The following is a 22,722-nucleotide window of genomic DNA, read 5'->3' as shown; positions in this document are numbered from 1 at the left end:
GTGATGAGAGATTAAAGAAAACTCTAAACAATTTATCACAGAAGCACAGTGGTTTAGGATTAACCATTCTGGGTCTACAGACAAAGACTTTATTTCTTTTGAAAATCATTTAAACTCTAAAGGATTCAGTTTATTTATTTGTAAAATGAGAGCCTAAAATTGGTTGACTTTAATGTTTTTTCCAGGTCTGTGATTTTAGAGTTTTGGGATTTATATGAAATTAGAACACTACAATCTAATGTATGTATGTATGTATGTATTTTTAAAAAAGGTTAATGTTTATTTGAGAGAGAGAGAGACTGAGAGCGAGTGGGGGAGGGGCAGAGAGAGAGGGAGACACAGAATCCGAAGCAGGCTCCAGGCTCTGAACTGTCAACACAGAGCCAGACATAGGGCTGGAATGCATGAACCATGACCTGAGTCAAAGTTAGACATTTAACCTACTGAGCCACCTAGGTGCCCCTCTAATGATATTTATTAATGATTCTTTTGCCTTATCCTGGGACAACAGATGTTTATTTTAAATTTATTTTTGAAATTAATTATTGACATCTTTATTTTTAAAGGTAAGAACAGAATATTTTAAAAAGTGACTTTAGGATACATCTGAAAGTATTCCTCTCACATATGCATTGTCAAGAGCCTCATGCACTCTTGTTTCTCCATGAATCTATGGGGCAGAGAGATGCCTCTTGAGCTGTGAAGGATTCCCATTTGAAATTGGGAACAATGATAAATCTTCAGTACAAGATTCCATGTTATATAAGATTCTTTACTTGAAATAAAATAGTGGTTTATATCTTATGTTGGTCACGATGAAGTAAGTCAAATTTTATAAGTTTAGAATTTGAATTAGATTTTTTTAAATGTTTATTTATTTTTGAGAGAGAGAGAGAGCACTTACGTGAGCAAGGAAGGGGCAGGTAGAAAGGGAGACACAGAATCCTAAGCAGCCTCCAGGATCTGAGCCATCAGTGCAGAACCTGACATGGGACTTGAACTCAACAAACTACAGGATCATGACCTGAGCCCCCCAGGCACCCCTAGAGTTTGAATTAGAAACAGGAGGCTAAATAGAAGCAAATTAGGAAATAACTCGGATGCCTACAAGAGGAGAAAAGGAAGACTCAGACCCAAATACAGAAGTGCATGTGCATATAGACACACATGCATTACCTAAGAAATAATAAAAGGGGAAAAACTTACTCTTGCATTTGCCCCAAGATAGACACAGAAGTGCAGCTTTCTGAAGAGGATGGGGAGTCCAGGCAACTTAGGACTTCTTGCAGGGAAGGGGTGGAGCTGTCTCCTCCAGCAGGCCCCAGGGAGCATAACACACTGACTGGCATCTACTCTGATTGTTAGCACCCGTGCTGCACTGGCCTTCATTTTTCCTATCACCTCATGATCAATGGAAAGAATTCCCTAGACTCAAATGGTAAACTATATTCATTCTGTCAAGCTGTCTTTATTGTTCTCTTCCTACAATTATCAGGGACTGGGCAGAGTGACCAGGACTATCATTTAGGTGAATGAGATTCTCAAATATAACGAAGAGCAAACCCTGAGAATTGCTGTGCATTTAAGGGAAACTAATATCACAAGAGCTGCCAAATTCACGAATGGAAAAACTAACATTGAGGAAATGGAGTTACTAGAGGAGTAAACAGTAAGCACAATTAATATTCCTAATTTCAATGTACAATGCATCTGTAAAAAACAAATAATCCCCTGAAGGGTGGACAATCAGAGTTCTTGCAAATAAAAGCAATCCTCACTAGGGGCACCTGGGTGGCTCAGTTGGTTGAGTGTCCAACTTCGGCTCAGGTCATGATCTCATGGTTTGTGGGTTCGTGCCCTGCGTCGGGCTCTGTGCTGACAGCTCAGAGCCTGGAGCCTGTTTTGGATTCTGTGTCTTCTCTCTCTGCCCTTCCTCCACTCATGCTGTGTTTTCTATGTCTCAATAATAATAAACATTAAAACAAAACAAAACAAAACAAAAAAACAATCCTCACAAAAACAAGACATTTCAAATGATAGGTTAAATGGCTGAAAGGACAGAGCTGAAAACCAACTCAGTATACCATATGAAGAGGGTAGTTCTTACAGAATGCAATGCAAAATAACACAGGGTTAATTAGAAAGGGCATTAGTTTCCTATTGCTGCTGTTACAAATGGCCTAAAACAGCCCAAATTTATTATCTTACAATTGTGGAGGTCAGAATCTTAAAATCAAGGTGTTGGAAGGGCTGCCTTCCTTCTGGGAGCTCTAGGAGAGAATCTTTTCTAGCTTTTAGCGGCACCTGCGTTCTTTGGCTTTGGCTCCTTCCTCTGTCTTCAAAGCCAGTGACACAGTATCTTCAAGTGTTTCTCTCCTGTGTCTCTGCTCTCTGCTTCTGTTGTTGCCTTGTCTCTGGTTCCGGCACTACTGCCTCCTTCTTGGGCCCACCCAGATATCTGAAGATAGTCTTCCCATCTCAAGATCCTTAACTTAATCACAGCTGTGAAGTCCTTTTTCTCATGTAAGGCCATGTATTTAGACTCTGGATAACATTATGTGGACCTCTTCGGTAGGGAGGCAGGGGACTTTATTCTGTTTCTATAGAAACTATGAGAAAAACATTAAAAGGAATAGAATATAGACCTTGAATACCCATACCCAGGCAATAGCAATGTCCCAGGAAAGTGGGGAGAGAACAGACGGGAAAAAGGGATCAATTAAATAAGAGGAAAAAATGTCCAGATCTGGAGAAAGCAAGAAGTCTTTAGGTTGAAAGGACCATGCAGTGCTAAGCAGGATATATAAAAAGAGACCTACAACTAGACACTAGTGAAATGTTAGATCTCCAAGGATAAGAGATGTCTAAAAGCTTTCACAGATAGCTGCTTAAATGCAAGTGAGTGGCGAACAGGTTGCCATCGGGCTTTTATTAAGCAATACTGAGTATTAGAAACAAAGAAATAAGGTCTTCAAAATTCTGAGACAAAATTATTTTAAACGAAGAATTCTATTCCCAGTCAAAGTCGCATTCATGAGTGAAGGCTAAGGATACTTTTGGCCATGCTTAGAAAATTTTCCACCCACAGATTCCATTTGAAAGAATTGCTTGAGGCTGTATTCTAGTAAAAGCAAAAGGAAGTAAAACAAAGAGGAAGACACTGGATGCAAGTAACACTGGAGAGCAAAGGTACCCATGAATCTAATAAAGTCTCAATGTTTGGTGCATCTGACAAAAATAATAACAACTAGAAATTTAAATCACAGATGATTTCTAATATGGATGCTGGCAGAATGGGTGGGGGAGGGTAGGAAGGAAGTGAAATGAAGTCAGGTTATTTTTTGTCTTACTTGGGGTGAAAAAATATCTTAATATCATTTATTATTTGCCATTTCTGAGTACAATTTTAAAAATTAAACAGCTCGGATTGATAATATTCTGTGTTAGTATATTCTGAAAGAGATATTTCATATGCTGTTGGAAGGTGTATATTTAGTCTAGCTTTTTTAGAGGGAAATTTGGTAGTTTCTTTCTCTAAAATAAATGTATATTTTCCACTAGCACTTTCATCTCTAAGAATTTATCCTATAGAAGTATTTTTATGTCTGTAAGAATGTGTATATGGTATTGTTCATAATTATAAAAAATGGAAAATAATCTAAGCTTTTCTGGACTAATTAGATTAATTATGGACAATTATGTTCTGATTAAAAAGATCAAGTAGTTTTGAGTATTTGCAGACATAGAAGTATCTTCAAGTCATAATTTTTTAAACAAGCAACAGAATTACAGCTATAATTCTATTTATTGTACATGATCCTAATATATATATATGTACATATATGTATATTCACATATGTTTGTAATTATAGAGTTGTGTCTGGAAGAATACAAACCAAATTGTTAACAATTATTACCTTTGGGGAGGAAAGTTACTTGGGAGAAGATTTGCTTTAATTTTCATTTCCATTATTTTACAGTAAGAATATTTATGTATTATGCATATTACTCATATAACACTTTAACTTTTCAAAAAGAAAATAGCAAGATTCCTTGAAATCCCACACCCAAGGACAATTACTATGAACAGTTTGGTAAGCACATTCAGACCACTTGATTGCACAAATGACTATGCAGATATATTTAATTTTCCATAAGTGAAAGCATACATAATGCATTCTGAAGCCATTTTTAGTTAAGCTTTTTAATTTTAGCATAATTGTAGGTTGACATGCAGTTGTGAGAAGTATTGCAGAGAGATCCCTTGTACATTTTACCTTGTTTATCTCAGTGGTAACATATTGTAAATGTACAATATTACAGCCACGATAGTGACATTGCAGTCATGATAGAGAACATTTCCATTCCCACAAGGATACCTCATATTGCCAGTTTATAGTTACACCAGTTTTCCCCCACCCTCCACTTCCTACTTAACCCCTGATGACCACTAAATATGTTCTCCATTTCTATAATTTTGTCAATGTTATATAAATGGAATCATGTAGTATATAACCTTTTAAGGTTGGCTGTTCCATCAGAATGATTCTGTAGAGATTTACCAAAGTTGTTGCATGTACCAGTAGTTTTTATTCCTTTTTATCACTAAGTAGTATTCCACCATTTGGATGTAATCATTTGTTTAATCAATCACTTGTTGAAAAATGTCTGGATTGTTTCTAGTTTCTGGCTATTACAAATAAAGCTATCATAAACATTAGTGTACAGGTTTTTTTTTTTTTGTCAACATGAATTTCCATCTTTCTGCAATAAATACCCAGGATTGCAACTGCTGAGTCATATGGTAGTTACATGTTTAGTTTTTATAGAAATTGCTAAACTGTTTTCCAGAGTGACTGCACTATTTTACATTATTTCCTCCTTTCCCCAATCTGCATACCTTTTAATTTTTTCCTCTTGTTTTACTGCAGTGACTAGAACCTGCAGAACTATGTTAAATGAGAGTGCTGGGAGCAGACATCCTTGCCTATTATCTGATCTCAGAGGTAAAGCATTCAGTCTTCACTATTGAGTATCATGTGAGCAGTAGGATTTTTGTAGATACTCTGTTTACAAGTTTAGGAAGTTACTCTATTCTTACTCTATTCTTAGTTTTCTGAGGTTTGTTTTTTAAATCACGAACTGGTATTAAATTTTGCCAAATGCTTCTTCTGAATCAATTAACATATATGATTTTCTTTAGTCTACTGATATAGATTATATTGATTGATTTTCAACTATTAAACCAGACTTGCATCACTGGAATATATTCTATTTGAACTTAGTCTGTCTCTTGGTGGGAATTTTCTTTATTATTTTACTATTTGGTATTCATTCATCTTCTTAAATCTATAGGTTGATATTTCTGGCTAAATTTTGGAATTTTCAGCCATTATTTTTTCAGGTACATTTTCAACCGTGCTTTCTTTCCTCTCTTTTTCTGTCACTTTGTTAGATAATTGTAACATCTTTGTCATGTCAGTATTGGCATCGATTTATTGTCTTTTTCATTTAGTTTGAGATTTTCTTCATTCTTGGTATGAGTAATTTTTTTACTAAGAAAAAACTCGGAATATTATGTTCTGTATGCTGTGTCTTATTTAAAATTTCTGTTTTAACTGACTTTTTGGATACTGCTTCAGCTGGGGAAGGGTGACTCCACCTCATTACAGCCTTATGCTAGGTGGAGATAGAAGCCCAGGTTCCCCACTGCATCTATGCTGATACCCAGTAGTGGTGCTACTTTTCCTTGATGCTGGGCAGGGGTGGGAATTCTGGCTCCTCTGTGGTCTCCACTGACTCCTCGGCAGGGGTAGCCTAGTTACTGCTGAGTGAGCGGCTGTGTAAGACCTGAGTCTCTTCTAGGCCTCCTAGAGAGAGATAAGGGGTGACTCAATACTGCTGGAGGAAGATGGGGATAGATTCCCCACATGATACCTACTGTCATTGTAGTGGGTGGGCCTCATTATCAGCCAGCAAAGAGAAAGGTCCCAGCTCCTTATTTGACCTTTTCTAATACTTGGTGGGGTATTGGAGAGCTTCATTACAGCCTCATGAAACTCGAAGTCTAGAGTCCCATTCCACTTTTACTGGCATGAGTAGTGGTGAGATCACACGTTTTCTTTTTTGTTTGGCTGGAGGAGAGAGGTATTTGCCTAAAAGTTTTATTCTTGATTGGTTGCCCCTTTCCTGGTGCTTTGGCTAGAGAGAGTAGATATTTGTTGAGGGTATTTTTTGTGCAGCCATTAACAGTATTGGATTGTTGGCTTTTTCTGCTCCAAATCTGAGATGAGGCAAAAGAAAGTTCAGGGACCTCACCACTGTGTCATTTCTGGGTCCTAATGTCCTCAAGTTGTCTGACTTTTTCAGAGTCTTTTTATGTTTGTTTTATTTATAATGTACAGGGTTTTTAGTTTTTCTTAGTAGGAGAAATAAGGAAAAGAATGTCTACTCCGTCATCCTAGAGGCAAAAATCATAATAAATCCTAATAAAGCAAGATCCATTTTTGCAACCAACTTTTTACTCAAAAATATGTTGTGAAGATCTTTCTATTCCAATGACTACAGATTGATATCATTCTTTCAGTAGACAAATATTATTCCATAGTTTCCTTTTTTTTAAAAAAAAGTTTTTTTATTTTGAGAGAGAGAGAGAAAGAGAGGCAGAGAAAAAGAGAAAGGGAGAGAATCCCAAGCAGGTTCCATGCTGTCATCATGAAGCCTGATGTGAGGCTTGAATCTACGAACCATGAGATTATGATGTGAGCCGAAATCAAGCTTAGCCAACCGAGCCACTCAGGTGCCCCTCTATAGTGTCCTTTTAAGTAATCCATTAGTAATCTACATTTAGTGATGTAATAAAAACTGTAGTGATGGACATATCTTCATTTTGAGACCACATTCTCTAGTCTATATTTCTGAAATCCAAAAAGCTTTGTAAACCAAAAATATTTTACAATGTTTGGGGCAATTTTATTTTGCATAAAATCTGACTAGAATTCACATGAGACTATTTATGGTCTTATTTTATCCAGCTTGCTTCAATACTTTATGATTGCTAAAAAATATTAAGATGTTTGATGAGGTTTTGCTGTCCAGACTGCAGGGGTTGTTAAGAAACATGTCGTCTGTGTATCCTATTATTTTCTAAGAGGCAAATGTTTTAAACTCTAACACATGTCTTTCAAATTGTCTTAGGATAATATCCCAGGAAACTGCTTGTTGAGTTTTGGACCATACTGTCAAACTGCACCCTAAAATGTACTATGTTTTCTTGCCAGAACATTAGATTAACCATCATTTCTACATTTTTGACAACAGTGCATATTGTCATACAGTAGCTGTAGCTTAAAGTTTTTCTCTGTAGGATTATAAATAGAATCTATAAATGTACATTTCAGAAAAATCTAGAAAATACAGAGAAGTATAAGATGAAAATTAAAAGTACTTAAAATATTTCAGAGGTAATAATTTCTAATATTTTGGCTTATTTTCATCACATCTACTTTTAAAACACAAAATTAGAATTGTATGCAGTTTACTTTTATATTTTCCTCAATGTTTTATTGTGAACAGTTTCCTCTTTTTGTAAATTTTTAATAAAGTATAATTTAAATGATTGCATAGCTTTACTGATTAGATACATACCATAATTCATGTAACTGATTCCTTATTGTTGGGCAAGTGGGTGCTTCCAGTTTTCCCATTGTAATTACATTGTTATAAATATGGTTATATACATTCCAAAGTGTGAGGGTTAAAAGAATGAGGCTTGACCTCTAAAAACTGAAACTCTATCTTTTTTTACAGGTGTTCCAATTCATTCTGATTATGCTACTGTTATTTTCATAATAACAGTGACCTAGAGTGCAGATTGCGAGAAATTAGTTTTAGGTTTTCTTTCTCACATCCTTTCTTCTTTCTCTTTTCTTACCATCTGTCCCTCCTTCCAGAAATGTTTAAATATAAGTAATTGATTTCTTTTGTTAAAAACTCAAACAAAGGAGACAGATGTTTGGTTCTCACATTAACTCATCTTTGAACCGGGAAGAGCCACTTGGATTTCTTGTCTTCACTTTCTTCAACTATAAAGTAAGAGAGTTGAGTTAGTTTTTATCTAAGCTTATCCCCACCTCTTACACTCTTATGTTTGTCCTTTTTTCAGGCCATTATAATGTCACTGAGGTGATGTTTTCTCTGTGAGCGCTACATTCTTCAGTTACCATGTGAAGATTTTTCTATATTTTACTTAATCTATCCTGGGGTTTGGTGAGAGAGTCAATTACTACCCTGAATTTTCCAATACACTATGTATATACTACCTTACAGAATATGGAATACATACCAGTTCCCTCATTTTGTAGCCATTTAGTCTATCTGGGACTCAGTTTCCTTATCAGCAAAACAGAGAAAATTGTCTAGCTCACAGCTTCCCCTTAAGAAGTAAATGAGGTACTGAGTGGAAAAGGCCTTCAAGAAAAGAAGTGGAGCCTAGAGCAGGAGCTCAATACAGCGCGAGGTACTTCTTACCACTAGATGGCAGAGTGGAGGCATCAAGTTTGTCCATACTGCCTTGAAACAGGTTGACCTTAGCTATTCCATACTCTAGTCTATACTATATACTGTATTCTATACTATATATTCTATTTCTTTTTCCACCTTCATTTACCCACCCTTCTGATTCTAGCTCCTTAGCACCCAAGACCTCCAGACTTGTATTTTGAAGTTCTCCTCCTATTAGGCTGTCAAGGGAAGGTTTTTTAGTCACGTGTTTGCAGTTGTCTATCCCTACTCCCCAAATACTTTGTTGACTCACTAGCCTTGGCTACTCAGGAAGGCCAAACATCTCAAGCCAGGAGAGCTTGCTGCCATTCCTGCCAAGTTAGGGGCCAATGCCATAAAATTTTCTCACAAAACTTTCTCACAAATGCCTATGTGGCTCTTGACTTTTTTTTTCGGGGGGGGGGGGGGTCTGACATCAAAGACAGCCCTGAGGGATTCAGTGTCAAGGCAAAGAACACTCTACTGTCTGCACCTGGAGAGTCAGTTCACATTCAACCTGATCTCACTGGAGTGTGGGTGGTTTAGTACTTTATAGTGGATTCCAAAACTTTCTGGGCTTATGTGTAATTAGGACAGTTGTAGACACAATATTCCACTGTTTGCTTTTTAGATAATCTAAACTACTCGTTGGAAATCAATGCAATCAAAGCATGAATGGAGAAATATAGTTGCTTTTGTATTTTCTATGGTTAGAAGATATGCAGATATTCAAGGGTACCTGTTAGTCCTGGATCAGGGCTGAACACTCACAAAAGTGCTCCAGACCAAGGGCTGTCTTTCCAAATAGGCAGAGTAGATGTACCCCAAAGACATGGTCTACTAAAAAAAGTGCTAAAGTTTCCTCTTTAAAAATGTCTTCCTCCTAGTACAGCTGGGATGCTTGAATTTTCACTATTTCGGTTAAGGCATTATTTCTGTCTGCGTGCCCCATAAAAGTGCCTATCACTTGGGTTTCTGTTTTCATAAATATTATTTTCTAGATTTACTATGTTAGCATGAGGAGTTGGATCCCATGGATCTAGTAAGGTAAATAAATTAAGCTAAGTAAAAGCTAAGCTCAAGTAAATGTCTCATAAACGTGGTAAAAGACTGTTTGATGGGGTCAGGATATTTCAGAGGAAGAAGAGAATCTAGAGCAGCAGATGGTATCCAACAATAAGGAGTGTCTACAAGGAGGCAGAGTAGTATAGGCTTAAGGGTTAATAGCAGGTTAAATGGGATAATGTAGATGAAGTCTTTAGTGTGTAGCCTGACACAAGGTGTGTCCTCAATAAACGTTACAACAGGGTGCCCTGTACATTGGTGCTAGTGTGACAGTAGAGAACAATACAGGCTTGGTTCTAGCCCTCAGGAAGCTAAAGCTGAGTAGATCAACAACTCACTAAAAATTATAGTAGGGTGTATGGTCAGAGAGGAGGGTTTGAGGAGTATGGAGCAGGGACACACAATTCAGTATTCTGATGAGGAGGACTTTCCACAGAAGGTGATTTTCTATTCTGTGACCTGAATTGGGCATGTGCGCTCTGGGAAAGGGAACAGAGGAGAGTTTCAAGCACAGGGAACACGAATATGAACATCCAGAGCTGAGATCAAGCAGGGCATGTGCTGAGAGCTGAAGAGTTTAGTTGTTGGTGTTGCAGTGGGTCATTGTGCCGAATGAGACCGAAGGGGTGGGCAACAGAAGGGAGAGTGGGACACAGCAGGCATAAAAGATGAATCTGTAGTTGATGGAAGCTGGAACCGGCTGCTCCAAAGTGAGGAAAATCTTAGTCACCAGCACAAATCTCTAATTGTTTCTGGAACATTGATCCTGCAATCAACTTTTATTGAATTTGGGAGAAAACTGTACATTATGATTACCACATTTATGCTCCGAATTATGTGCCACAGTTGGAATGTTGTCTCTTCTCTCCTTACAACTCTTCCTTTTCTCCTTTCCTCAGAAGGGTGAGAGTGATACAAAGGTCACTTCACTTGCGTTTCTCAATGCCTACCATGTGTCGAACTCTAAAGAAGAACGAGCAAGGGCCACTGGATGTAGAAGGGGACACAGCTGAATAAACGGGGAGTTCAAAATTGTTATACATTTTGAAAAGAATAAGTATGCAGGAAAGGTAATAATATAGTTCATTTTACATCCACTCCCATCCTCTGAGGAGCTCAACCAATGGTAACAGATTGGTGTATACCCTTTTATACCTTTCTTTAAGACCAAATCCATGTAAAGTTAGACATACATAGAGAGCTGCTTCCCTGCTTTGGAAAAGGGCTATCCTTCACACATTATTTTGAAACTTCCATTCTCATTTAATAATATATCATGGACAACACTCTAGGTTTGGACACATAAAGATTTCATCCAGTCTTTTTAATGTTGCGTACTATTCTGTATATAGTATAATGCACCGTGATTTAATTAACACTCCACCCTGATAGGCCTTCAGATTTTTCTCAGGTCACATTGCAAAATGCTATAATAAGTGTGTCTATTTATAAATTCTTAACAGCTTTTGTACGGATTGTCATAGTGGGTGCCGAGAAGTGGGTTGAAAGAGTCAATGTGTAAGCATAGAAACTTTGTATGTTCTCTTCCGAGTGTGTGCCCAGTGCTTCTCTTCCTTCTGGATCTTTAGGAAGAGCCAATACTTCTGTTTCAGGTGGAGGGAGTAGTGATTTCCAGCTTTGACTCTCTCCAAGCTTGCCAAGGTCTCCAAGCCCGGAGCACCCAAATTTAGTGGTCTCAGGACTCTTACGCTCTCAAAAGGTAATGAGCACACTATCGGGCTGTTTTTGTTAACAGGAGAAATATCTCTCAATATTTACCATACTAGAAATTAAACCTGAGAAATTTAAAAAATAGTTACGATTCTCTTTAACAATAATAGGTATATTACATGTTCACATAAATACTAATAATAGTAAAAATACTTTGACTTCATTAAGCCCCTGAAAAGGTTTCAGGCAACCTCAAGGGTGCATCTGGTGTTGAAAACCACTTTTTGAGATCAGTACCTCTCAAATTCGAATGTGCACACACAATGCCTGGGGATCTTACTAAAGTACAGATTTGAATTCACTAGTCTTGGCGGGGGACCTGAAAGTTGCATTTGTAACAAGTTCCCAGATAAAGGTAATGCTTCCTATAGGTGGCTACACTTTCAGTAGCAAGTCCCTAAACCTGCACAGTTTTAAAGTAGTTAAAATGGAATGAATTTGAGTACTCAGTAAATCAGTCATATCAAGCACATTTTGAGCACTCAAAACCATGTGAGTCTAGTGGCTATCGTATCAGCCAGAATAGAGAACATTTCCATCATCATAGAAAGTCGTTGGACAATGCTGCTGTATGCCCCATGCTTACATGGAGTTAATAATGATAGGCTTATGTAAGTGATTTTATTTAAAAATTAATCAGAAGCCAGTCTTCAAAACATACGTGGCAGTAACTCATTAGGAGTGAATTCACTACTTTTCTGATCAGGGCAACAAAAGCAAATAATTTAGAATTTTAAAAACTGGTTTGAACTCAAAAAGCTTCAAGTTGCCAGATGAATTTCTCACAAAGTCTTTAGTGCCATGCCATGTCTTTGTGAGCTGTGTAAACTGATATCGCCAAGGCTAGTGCATGATATTCCATTTTTTTGTGTGTGTGGAAGAAAAGAATCTATTTAAAAGATAACATGATTAAGAGTAACTGATATGGAGGGAGAAAAATCCTTACTCACTGTAAATGATTCTCCTAAGAAAACCATGGTCCTCCATACAACTCACAAGCAACAGTTTCAGCGAACAAAACTCCACTGCGGAGAATAAAAGGTTATGCCTCAAAGGTTAGCAGGCGGGATCGTGTTTCTCCTGGGCACACGCCAGTGCAGACAGTGTGCTGAGAGGCATTCCTTGGAGTTCACTTGGGCAGTTCTTGCTCTGATGAGAGCTGGCCAAATTCTGCATACCCCACCTGACTCAAGGAAACATTCCAGGGTAGGCTTTCCAGAAGCATTGCTTGTCTGCAAAGTTCACAAGCTGAGACGAGCCTAGAAGGAGTGGCGAGCGAGTAAAAAGCTAACACGAATGAGAAGAGGAAAGTCGGAGGCTGTTGTAGACTGAACTGTGGGCTCTTCTTTAGGTTATTTTCTGTCACCTCTATATCCATAAGTATGGTTTGCTATATACTTGTAAGGAATACGTTGTGAATAGAGCACCCCTGAAACATAGCTGGTTATTTGGGGGCTAGAAGAACATCCCAACAGCAAAATAAGAAGCCTTTTGTTAAGCATTCCAATTGTTTGTTTGTTTGTTGGGGTAGAGGGGAGAGTACAAATGGGGGAGGGGCAGAGAGACAGAGGATCTGAAGCAGGCTCTGCGCTGATAGGCTGACAGCAGCCAGCCCAATGTGGGGCTCGAATTCATGAACCCGGAGATCATGACCGGAGCCAAAGTTGGATGTTCAACTGATTGAGCCACCCCGGTGCCTCCCAGCATTCCAGTTTTAAAAGCAACTATGGTGCTGGATGTTCTGGGAGAAGTGAAAATTCCTACCCTATTATTGGTCTCTCTCTTTAGAGTTTATTTATTTATTTTGAGAGAGCACATGCATGAGTGGGAGAGGGAGAGAGAATGAGAGTGAGAGAGTGAAAGAGTGAAAGAGTGAGAGAGAGAGAGAGAGAGAGAGAGAGAGAGAGAGAGAATCCCAAGCAGGCTTCATGCTGCCAGTGCAGAGCTCAATGCAGGACTCGAAACCATAAACCTTGAGACATGCCTGACCCGAGGTCAAGAGTCAGACGCTTAACCAACTGAGCCACTCAGGTGCCCCTGATCTCTCTTTATGTACCTAACATTCAATTCTTCAGTGAGAAATAATAGGAGAAAAAGAGAGTGTTTCATCCATCTTGGCTACCGCTTTGCCGGTGTCCAGAAGCATAAGATTAGTAGCTCTTTTCGTTTCATGCTCCAGGGTAGGTGCACATTTGTTCTTGTCAGTTCAGCTCTCATTTGGGTAGATGTGTCTTGGCTCTGAAACTTTTCAGACATCAGTAGAATACCCCCGTGAGGCACAGTCTGATGAATTCCATTGGAATTCATATCTAAGAAACATGTTTTTCTGCAGCCGCATTAGCTGTTGCTCTGTGGTTTTGAGAGTCTGGTACCTCCATTCCTGCAATCTCCCAGCTCCCACGTTCACAACGTTAGGGCCAAATCTTTTTTTTTTTTTTCCCCTGGGGTTTTTTTTTTTTTTTTTTTAACCCTGTGCTATGTTTTGGACCCTCGAGTCAAATCTCAGTGGTCACCATTACTGTGAGACACCAGGCTGGGGGGAATTGTTTTTATTTACTTGAGACCAAAAAAAAAAAAAGATATTTTTTTGGTAAAAAGCAGGATTTTCTTTTGCTCTCTGGTGTGGAGGTGGGGGGCTGGTGTTTTTGCAGACAACCTGCTGGGGAAGCTCCCTGCCCGGTGCCTGCCACCCTTAGGCAGATGTGGCCCGTTTGGTTCACACCAGTCCACACCTGGGTCACTTGCCTCAGTTACTCTACCTGCCTGGGCCCTGCGTTTGCTTGAGTGTCTCCTGCTTTAGATAAAAACACCGATCTCTTATCAGCTGCATAATCGAATATACCCATGGGTGTCAGAGTGACTACTGTTCAGCAGTGCCATGGTGAGAAAAGCCAGCTTGGAAAGACAGGGAATTGGTGACCAAGTTCTCCCCAGCAACTTCTCAATGAACAATTGACATTTACTAAGATGCTACTATGTGCCGGACCATGGGTTAGGTGCCAGCAGATAGTGGACCTTCTAAACCTATTTGTCCAAAGAAAGAAAGAAAAAAAAAAGGGATATCTTATGGAACTTCTACAACAACCAAATCTATGAATGTGTATTAGGACTAGAGAGGCTTAAAATGAAATATAATGGAGTATAAACCTTGAAGGCAAGCAGGAAAATTTATAACCCTCAACTTTTTTCTCTTTAAAGGCAAAATTGTTTGAGAGCTCACATGTCTGTGTACAGATTTTCCTTTTGTTTCTGGTTGCTTCAGCATCATTATCTTAAACCTTAATATGCTTTAAAATATTGTATACAATTGTGTATAAAACCGTGGATTCGGGGCACCTGGGTGGCTCAGTCGGTTAAGCTTCTGACTTTGGCTCTGGTCATGATCTCACGGTTCATGGGTTTGAGCCCCGCGTCCGGCTCTGTGCTGACAGCTAGCTCAGGGCTTGGAGCCTGTTTCAGATTCTGTGTCTCCCTCCCTCTCTGACCCTCCCCTGCTCATGCTGTCTCTCTCTCTCTCTCAGAAATAAATTTTAAAAAAAATAAAAAAAAAATTTTAAAAACCTGTGGATTCTAAACCTTATGGTTTACTTAAGGAATTATCCAAAGATAATTTTCTTCCTAATCATGTTTTACCTTGGAAGCTAATTTTCATTTCTACCGTTGGGTTAAAATGCTATTGCACTATATTTGTGAAAGATTCTAGGCATTAGCATTACTTTTAAACTGTATTTGAAGAGACCAAAGAAGAATCTTGTAATAGGTGACTATTTATTTAATCCTGTGTATTTTGAAAGGAAACTATTAATTCTCTCCCCTGCCCCGAATTTTTATCACTTGGTACAATTCTTATATAGATATACTTGTTTTCCAGCTGAAACCAAAAGAAAATAAGGGTTAATCTTCATACTTGCAACTGGGTTTGATTTTTCTCAGTTAGGAACAAATGCCATAAACTATTTTTGTTCAGAAAGAGCAGCTCCTATTCAGTTCTAGAAAAACGAAGATGACAGACATATATGAATGTGTTAAGTGAATGTTCTAATATATTCCTACTATGAAAGCAATGTATTCAACTAGTCAAGAGTGTGTTTTGCAATTCTTTCAGGCTTCCAAGATGAAGGAGGCACTCCTGGGGTCATTTTGGCCAATGTAGTTGATTGGTAGTAGAAGCTCTTAAAATGTTCTAGGAGAAAAATCATCCTTTCCAGTTTCTACCAGTCCTTGTCTACTGCTCATTCCATTCCAAGAGCTCATTTCTTAATGGTAGGTTGAGATTAAACTGGTTCTACCTGAGGGTGCACTTAGCGGTTACCTTCATCGAACAGTGTGATAACAGGGGCCAAGAAAGGAGGACCTCACGTTTAGACTTTTGCTATCATCTTTAAATAATGTTGCACATCATTTAAATGAAAATGAATGAAGATGTGTGCCATTAATGTCCTTTGACTGGAAACATTGCCTAAGGTGACACTAACCTATTCTCTTGAAACTTGCAATGTGCTTGTTAATAGCACAATTATAGTGCATATTTTTCTGTGTTAGAGATGTTACTTTTTCTACCATGAAGACTTGAAATATATTGTAATTTTTGAATCATGTTTTGGTATTTTTTTATTGTTAAATATGAAGGACCTGAAAAAACAGAAGTGGCCTGGGACCCTCTAGACCTCTAAGAAGCCCTGCTTGCAATCAAAGAGGCGAAGTTATTCTTAATTGATGAGTTAGAATACTAGTATATAAGGTACAATTAAATAATTCAGCCACAAATTAATTACAATATATTACTTGCCAGAAGTTCTTTACGAGGCAGCTTAATGAACATGTTAACCCCCTCCAGCTTTGTTCTTTAGCTTTGTCCCTACGCTACCTATGTGACCATGTTGTCAGCTGGTCTATGTTATTCAGTTCCTGCACACTTGCTTTAACTGTGTTCAGATTTCTTGGCTCTCAGCTTTTGTAGGATGCTAAGGACTCATAGATTCATTTTAGATATCAATGATTCCAGTTCCTATATTTTAGAATTAAGAAATTGATGGCCAGAGAAGTGAAATAACTGGTTCAAAAATCTCAAAGATAGTAAATGGTAGAACCAATACTAGAAATCAATCTTCTTTTTCCTTTATGTGGCAACTCATTGGAAATGGCAGACTTTCTGGCCTCTTCCACTGTGTAACCTTCCTCCTCCATGCACCTTATCTATAGCTTCTGATTTTGAACACCTTGAGTGAGCAGTGATGAGTAGAAAACATTCATTCTGCTAAATGTTTAGCAAATTCTCTAAGATGGTCCACACATACATATTTGTTTGTTACCAACAGTATACTTCCAAAAGGAATCTACACTTCACATGTTGAGGGGAAACTTTTAACTGGAGAGTCTGTGTTGGGTCATGTACTATGCAGTATGTTTCTTTGTATTGACTTTGAAATTAGTTAAAATTAACTAGAGCATAAAATTTAGTATCAGCATTGCCTATATAATGAAATCATTCTAATAGAAGCAGTGGAGTAGACTGTGTAGCTTCAAATATATTTTACCACATCAGGGTTGGGACCCTGAGCAAGTTATTTAACTTCTCTGTGACTCAGTTTCTCATTCATAAAATGGGGATAATAATGGTGCTTATTTGATAGAGTTGTAAGGAATAAAGCAAATATTACATGCAAAGCTTTTGGAAAAGTGCCTGACACCTAGCCACTATTGGTATTTCTGTAGTCTAATACAGGTTTTCTTACTGCAAGCCATGCATAATGGGAATTGTGGAGTGTGCATCTCAAATCAACATTTATAGCACTGAATTTTATGTATCTTATAAAAACTACAGAAAAAACAATAAAATTTGGTGAGATAAAAATTAAAATTTTGGAGGGGCACCTGGGTGGCTCAGTCAATTGAGTGTCCAACTCTTGATTTTTGGCTCAGGTCATGATCCCAGGGTTGTGGGATCGAGCCCTGTGTTAGGCTCTGCGCTGGACATAGAGCCTGCTTAAGGTTCTCTCTCTCTCTCTCTCTCTCTCTTCCTCCCCCCTCCCTCCCTTCCTCCCTCCCTCTTCCCCTCTCCCCCTTTCATGCCCTCTCTCAAATTAAAAAATAAATTAAATATCTTTGGATGTCTAGAGACTGTCTTGTGTATATATTCCCACTGGAAACTCTGGGATACCAATTATATACTCTCATACCCTGTATTGTATGTTATTGCTTGCTTCAACTTTATTTCACAGTCTACCATCAACCACAAAAAGTCTTTCCCAGAGTAATCATTCCTATGATAATATTGTTAGTGTTAATCAAATTTAGTGGTTTAAAGTGCTGATAACCTTACAACATATATCTTCAGTAATTAAGAATTTTCTCCCCATCTGGTACCAGCCGAATTATTCTGTGGTGATTAGTCATAGGCTGTAACAAATTACATTGTATCCTCAGTGGTTGGGATTTTTTTATTGCTTAAATATGAAGACTATAATGGTTTTTTTAGTGTCTTTGTTTTTTTCTACAATGTTTTGTTTATAGATGGAAATGCATCAAAAAGTTCTCTTTTTTTTTCTTTCATATTTTGGTTTGTCAGTGGAGGACTGTGCATATGGTCCTAGTTACCATAGAGAACCAGAGACATTCCACTGAGGTCTTGGATGTTCCATATGTCAGAGTCCCAGATGGGCTGCAGATGACATTTAAAATGAAAGTTATCTTTGGGAACTGTACACTAAGACATATCAAACACAAATTGTAGGATGATTAATGTTGCAGAGGTCATTTTTTCAATTTTTATGTGGTTATGGAAGTTGTTGGTGTATCTCCAAGATGATAAGCAATTATAAAAATTCAAATCCATTTTTTATTTAAAGACTTAAGTTGAATACTCAGTGTCATTTTGGAGGCAGAAAAGTACTCTCCAGTTAATAATGATATAGTCAGTATGAATGTACTATTGAGATTGTTAGGAGGTTTATTTTACAACTTGTCAATCAGCCACAACTTAAAAAAGTAATTACTACATCCTATTTTAGAATTTTCCTATACTAGGATTATCCTATTGTTTCATAAATAATGTTAATTTCCTATTTCTTTCATAAATAATATTCTACCACATGTTAGTTTTTTTTAAAATTTTATTTTAAAGTGAGAGAGCTCAACATGGGGCTTGATCCCACAACCCTGGGATCATGACCTAAGCCAAAATCAACAGTCAGTTGCTCAACTGACTGAGCCACCCAGGCACCCCTACATGTTACTTTAAAGATAATAAAAATGCTTCATCTTTAATAAATTAAGATTATTAATTATTGCAATGATAAATATTTTGGGGCAATTCTGTGGAGTTTCAGAGACACTGTTCAAAGACAGTGAGTTGAGAATAGTTAACTGAAACATTTGACTACAGCTCTGATTAACCTAGGATGACTTTATGATAGAGGAGGATTTGTAATAAGTATATTAGAGGAGAGGAGGAAACTAAAATCTCTACCCTTAGAGAGTTAATATAACCTAGGAGTTAAGGGAAGTCTTAAATGTCTTTAAAAAGGGTGCCTTAGGGGCGCCTGGGTGGCTTAGTCGGTTAAGCGTCCGGCTTTCGCTTAGGTCATGATCTCGCGGTTCGTGGGTTCGAGCCCCGCGTCGGGCTCTGTGCTGAGTGCCAGCTCAGAGCCTGGAGCCTGTTTCAGTCTGTGACTCCCTCTCTCTCTGACCCTCCCCTGTTCACGCTGTCTCTCTCTCTCTCTCTCTCTCTCCTAGAAATAAAAAAATTAAAAAAAAAAAAAGGGTGCCTTAAACATGGGGAGACCTCGTATGTTGGCTATTATTTGGTGCCAGTCTTGTATAAGAAGGCAAGAGTAGGCTCCATCACAAATGTTGCTATTAGCCTGAAACTATATTCTCCATTTAGTTATCTAGGCTCCATATTACAAATGATTATGGAGATTGTTGCTAAGCATTCATAATTATTCAAAATGGTGATCTAACTTTGGGAGAAAATCAATGTACACCTAGGTCCCATTTCAAAGATAGTTTGTGTGGTGATTAGTTTAACACATCAGCTTGACTAGACTGTGGTATCTAGTTGTTTGGTCAAACACAAGTCTAGATGTTGCCGTGAAGGTACGTTTTAGATGTGATTAACATTTAAATCAGTAGACTTTGAACACAACAGATTTTTCTCCATGTTATGGATGGGTCTCATTCAATCAGTTGAAGGCCTTATGAGAAAAGATAGATCCCATGAGGAAGAAGCAATTCTGCCTCGATCCTGCCTTCAGAGTTGAGACTGCAATATCTGACCTTCCCTGGTCTCAAACTTGCCTGACAGACTCTGGGCTTGCTAGCCTCCATATGTGCATGAACCACTTTCTTCAACTAAATCAATCACTTTCTCTCTCGATATATCCTGTTCTGTTTTTCTGAACTCTGACTAATACAGTGTATGGACATTAGCTATTACTCATGGTGATTGGTCTTTCCACAAAGGCGTAGTAAGATTATATCTTTTAGTGACCATCATACCACCTCTGTCTATTCAAGAAACAATGTTGATACTCACATTTTTAATGGGTATATATGTATGGGGATGATTAGCAATCATAACCTCTTTTGTTTTAGTCTTAGTTCTACAGTTGTGTGGATTCAAAGCTCATCTCCAGGACTTGTGCCATAGTTTCTGCTTAGCTGAAGTCTGTCCTCTAATAAGGATCAGAAGAACTGTATTCTCTGGTGTCTTTCATGTTCCAAAATGTTTATCTGGGCTATTGCCCTTAATAAAAATACATAGTGGATTGCACATTAAAAAAAAAAGGAAACAGTGTTGATAATGCAATCACATAGTGACCTCTAAAAATATATTTCTTAGTTATAATTTAATATTTATTTATAGCATGCTCCATTGTTGCATTGTCTATTTGTGCTTTTATTACTGTTCAACTTAAGTCACATAGAGTAGAAGCATTATGTATTCGTATTTTATTTAGTTTACATGGAACTATAGTTATATATTTTTTCCTACCTTTCCTCCCTCCTCTTTCCTCCCTTTCTCCCTCCCCCTCCTTCCTTCCTTCCTTCCTTCCTTCCTTTTTTTCTTTCTTTCTTCTTTTTCTTTCTTTCCTTCCTTCCCGTCCTCCCTCCTGCCCTCCCTCCTTCCCTCCCTCTCTTCTTTCCCTTAATCAGTTCTGTAATAATATTTTGAGGTCTGTTTATAATTTTTAAATATATGAACACTTTAATTTGCCATTAATAGAATATAACATTTTATTTTATTTTAATTCCCTGATTTTAGGTCTTATTTATGAAATAATTTAATGGAAATATATGGAATTATAGGTGATCAAGTTTCAAAAATTTTATTCTAATAATATAGATGTCCACTGATTTATTACTTTAAAATTTACCCTCAAGTTTACTATGTTGAACCATATGAAATTGCTAATATTTAACCATTTATGATTTACAATTTTTTTATTACAAAATGATTTCTGATCTACAAAAATGGCAATTTTATCATTGAGCCCATCCAAACCTAAAGAAACTCCATTGGTATCTAGTAATGTCTTCAACTGAGAGGGGGGTTAGATAAGCACAAGTGGCATCAAAATCCAAATGCTGCCCACATCTCACTGAACCAATGGGAAGTCTACCACCCTTTGTGCCTCAAATATAAGGGAGCTCAATCCTGCAAGGTGATCAGGAGTATGTTTTGAGTTTACCATAAAGAAGACAGCTCATGGAAAGGGAGATTTATTGATATATGTTAATGCTATAATGATGGGTTATATTTTTTAAGGACAATCTTTTGAGTCATAATGATTATAAAAATATATCATAATTCCAATTACAGCTGGGAAGTAGGACTTCTAATTGGAAAGTTAGGAAGACAAGAAGATGTCAAACTAAACAGAAGAGAAGCTCTTTTATAAAATAGGATAAGAAGGCCATGGCTCTGTGATACAGAGGAAAAATTAGAGTTAGAATCACAAAACAGATCAGTAGTCTGTATGATGAAAGTAGGAAGAGACACAAATCAATGTAATGTAATCATAAAGCAATTTGGTATAATTACTGTCTTATAAGAGTTTTGAGAAACATTAGTAAATAATGCTTTAGAAACAATGTAAATATATGGTTTATTGTTGAAAGACATTTTTGAAAGTTTTATAATTCCAGGTATTCTGCTTTGGGGAGTTATTTTTTTTTTTTATTAATTATTGTCTTCCTCAACTCAAATCACAGTATTCATCCCCACAAAAAGAATGTTCTAAAAAAGATAAATGGGGTGGGAGTGAAATAAGAAAAAGATACTGATTTTCTTATGATGTAATACAGTGTAAGTTTCCTTTTGGGGTCAGATAGGGCTGCTGCTCTGAATATATGTGGGTGAGCTACAATATTTGCGTGAAAGTAATGCTCTGAATTTTCCTGTACTAAAACTTGTCGTGTGGTTCACTGAGGGTCAATTCCCTCAAGTACATGATGTGCTGTGTGAAGTTTGAAACTAGTAATCTTAACGGTACATAAAATGGTAGGATTGAAATGTGGTCTGGACAAGATGCCGCAAGATGAAATACCAGAAGGAAAGCTGTTGCCACAATGCTGTTTGCCTTGTAATCATCCTTATATCCATTTACTTTACTTTTTTGTTTGTTTGTTTGTTTTTAACTCAACTATAACCTAAATATTTGAGTTAATCCAGTAGATCCTTAAAGCCATCTGCTTATTTGAGTTTTGCTATATAAATAATTATAGCATGATTTCTTAAATCTTTAAATTAGCCAAGGAAATATAGATTAAGGAAATTAGAGGAGCTATCCTAAATGTATTTAAATTCTGGATCGTCCAGAGGAAGATGGAGAAGGCTTTTTTATGATGCTTTAGATTAGTTCATCAGCCAACAGTCTTCAAGTTTTGATGTAGTCATATAGGGTTTTTAAAATGGAGACATTTCACATTAAAAAAAATCTGTTATTTAAGCCTCTCTTGAAAACTGAGAACACTTTGGCAACATTGGGTCTGCTTCCTCTCGTGGCAACAATCATCAGTTTTGGAATGAGAGCTACCTGCTTTAAACAAGAGAGGCAGGCACTCTCTTGTTTGTTCCAATGCCATGCTCTTGGCCACCTCCACAGAACTGTTATCTAACTGGTTTCTGTGTTTTCTTGAGTTTGTGACTCAGAAAAAAGGCATATTTTACTTCAGCAAACAACCTTAATTTTTGAGGTGTAATTGGCATATAACATTCTATTAGTTTCAAGTATACAACATAACGATTTGATATTTGTGTACCTTGTGAAATAACCACCCCAGTAAGTCTAGTTGACATCCATCACCATATGTAGTTACAGAACTTCTTTGGTGATGAGAACTTTAAAATTTTGATCTATTAGCAACTTGAAAATATGCAAA

The 22,722-nt window shown here is 37.4% G+C and overlaps 1 long non-coding RNA gene across 1 annotated transcript in view; it reads left to right on the top strand.

The window, feature by feature from the left end:
• Positions 1-3,160: 3,160 nt before the first annotated feature.
• The window catches only part of LOC144220835 (uncharacterized), a 35,038-nt gene continuing 15,476 nt past the window's right edge, over positions 3,161-22,722 (top strand). The window contains exons 1-2 of the long non-coding RNA XR_013331872.1: positions 3,161-3,189; positions 4,932-5,006. This is a non-coding gene — a long non-coding RNA (uncharacterized LOC144220835). The remainder of the gene's footprint in view (positions 3,190-4,931; positions 5,007-22,722) is intronic.

The sequence above is a fragment of the Crocuta crocuta genome, unplaced genomic scaffold, assembly GCF_008692635.1.
Source record: "Crocuta crocuta isolate KB4526 unplaced genomic scaffold, BGI_CrCroc_1.0 scaffold1, whole genome shotgun sequence".
NCBI classification, from domain to species: domain Eukaryota; kingdom Metazoa; phylum Chordata; class Mammalia; order Carnivora; family Hyaenidae; genus Crocuta; species Crocuta crocuta.
This window is presented reverse-complemented; position numbering and strand designations above follow the sequence as displayed.